This window comes from Mandrillus leucophaeus, unplaced genomic scaffold (assembly GCF_000951045.1).
Source record: "Mandrillus leucophaeus isolate KB7577 unplaced genomic scaffold, Mleu.le_1.0 Scaffold1632, whole genome shotgun sequence".
Lineage (NCBI taxonomy): Eukaryota > Metazoa > Chordata > Mammalia > Primates > Cercopithecidae > Mandrillus > Mandrillus leucophaeus.
In genome coordinates this window covers 2,207-4,718 of record NW_012101624.1, presented here as the reverse complement: position 1 = coordinate 4,718, position 2,512 = coordinate 2,207, and the positions used below count along the sequence as shown (strand labels likewise).

The window sequence follows — 2,512 nt, the reverse complement described above, 5'->3', positions numbered from 1 at the left end:
CTCCGTCTCAAAAAAAAAAAAAAATGTAAAAAGTAGTGGGGTGTGGTGGCAGGCACCTATAATCACAGCTACTCAGGAGGCTGAGGCAGGAGAATCACGTGAACCCAGGGGGCGGAGGTTGCAGTCAGCTGAGATCGCGCCACTGCACTCCAGCCTGGGGCACAGAGCGAGACTTTGTCTCAAAAAAAAAAAGTTGAAGGTTTGTAAGTGATGGTGGGCTCTGCCCCCCAAACCCGAGGAGACACCACCAGGCTGTTCTCAGGTGGGGATGAGGAAAGGGTGGTGGCACATCCCTGGGTGCAGCCTCTGGGACCCTTGGGGCCCACAGGGCTCCTGCGCGAAACCGCAGGGCAGGGAGGCGGTGCCACCCCGGAGACTGGGCCTGCTGGGATCGTCTGGAGAGCAGGGCCGGGGGTGGGCCCTGAGCGAGGGTCCCTGGACAGCGGTGGGTGAGGGGAGACACTTACTGCTTTCCTTCTGTTGCTGGCATAACAACATACTTGTCAAGATACATTCTCAGCAGGCGCACCCGCTCCTCCGGCCCGGGCGGGTCGAAGTAAAACATCACATCGATGCGGTCGTGGATGTCCCGGTGTAACTGCTCGGGGTCGCGGCTGGCCAGGACCAGCATGAATCTGCGGAGCAGGGATGGGGAAGGAAATGCTGGGGCTGCCGGCCAAGCTGCCCCGAGGGGAACACGGGCTCCTTAGTCCCCTTAGGGGGACTTTCCCGGAGAATCTAAAGCGGCAGCTTGTGAGCACAAGAAACACCGGGAGGACGCGGCACAGCCTTGGTCACCGCCTGCCCCACCACTCCCAGCTGTCCCCCCGCCCGGCTACCGGAGCCTCTGTTCTCATCCCGTGTGGCGCTTCCCTGCTGACACTCGCCCAGCGTGATAGGCAGTGCCGGGACCTCCACTCCTCCTGCTGCCTGAGCTCTGCCATGCTGGGAGCAGGGATGCGGGACCCAGAGTCCATGTCAAGAGTGGCCACGCCAGCCAGGAGCAGGACCTTGGGGGCCCGGGTGCAGCGGAGGCTCAGCAGGGCCCCAGCCCTGCCTCTCTGGGAAGGACCTGAGCCAGGGCTCCAGGGAGCGTGTGCCGGCAGCAGCTGAGCCACGGAGCCCAACACGCCTGAAGACTCGGCCACGGCCGGCCGGCAGGACTTGATCCTCCGTGTGACACGTGACTGGGGCTGGAGGGGCCCAGGAGACTAAAAATCTCAAAATTAAGGGATTTGGGAGGGGCTAGGGAGCCTGGCCACGGGGCGATCACCCTACTGGGGACCTCTGGGCAGCAGCTCACGGAGGACGCACAATGTGGGGAGGGCCCCTAGCCTGGAGGGTGCACCCCTGTCCAGCATCTGGGCGGGGGGCCAAGGCTCCAGGCTCCGCCCAAACACACAAGACCTGCTCGTGCCCAGCTTCCCGTGGGAACAAACGAGTCTCCATTGCCACACCAGGGCACCCACAACCTCCAAGGGAGGCCCCAGCAGAGCCTCAGACAATCAGACCGCCTCCCTTGCCGGCACAGGAACACGGAAACCCAGGGGCAGAGGGACCTGCAAGCTGGGGCGGCATCGCACAGGGCGTGAGGACAGGACTGACCCTGGTTCTGCCCAGGAGGCCCCTGCATGTTCCTCAGTGACGCCCCATGCTGTCCCGAGCTGGGCCGTTCCCAGGGGACATCCGAGGTGGGCATGTTGAGGCCACGGGTACTGCCCAGCACTGTGATCCAGGGCCCCTGAGGTCCCTCGGTGGGAACCAAGGGCGACGGCTGCACAGCCCTACCCGGGGGCCCAGGACCCGAGAGGCCCCCTCACTTGTTGCTGCGCTCCTTCGTGTGGTTTAGGAAGGCGTTCTGGGCGACTCTGAGGTGGTAATTGCTCATCTCCTCCTGCGGAGAGAAGGTTCCAGCCTTAGGCACCAGGAGCAAAGCCTTGTAAACAGCCACAGCAGAAGGTCCCACAGGCCTCCCTCCTGCAGGGAGCAGGGACTTGGCCACACTTTCAGGGATCTAAACTCAAAAGCCTGACCAGGGCCAGGGACGGTGGCTCATGCATGTACCGTAGTGTTTTGGGAGGCCGAGGTGGGCAGATCACCTGAGGTAGGGAGTTTGAGAACATCCTGGCCAACATGGTGAGACCCCGTCTAAACTAAAAATACAAGAATCAGCCAGGCTTGGTGGCACAACTGTGGTCCCAGCTACGTGGGAGGCTGAAGCAGGAGAATCAATTCAACCTGAGAGGCAGAGGTTGCAGCGAGCCGAAATCGCACCGCAGCACTCCAGCATGGGCGACAGAGTGAGACTCTGTCTCAAAAACAAAAACAAAAACAAAAACAAAAAAAACCCTGACCGGGCATGAGGGCTCACGTCTGTAATCCCGGAACTTCACAAGGTCAAGGCGGGAACATCTCTGATAGCTCAGAAGTTTGAGCTCAGCCTGGGTAACGAGGGGAAAGTCCATGTCTACTAACATTACAAAAAAACAGCCGGGGGCGATGGCCCACGCCT

General features: G+C 61.3%; 1 pseudogene; it reads right to left on the bottom strand.

Annotated features, from left to right (window-relative positions):
• Positions 1–2,512, bottom strand: part of LOC105536837 — a 19,771-nt pseudogene that overhangs the window by 15,055 nt on the left and 2,204 nt on the right.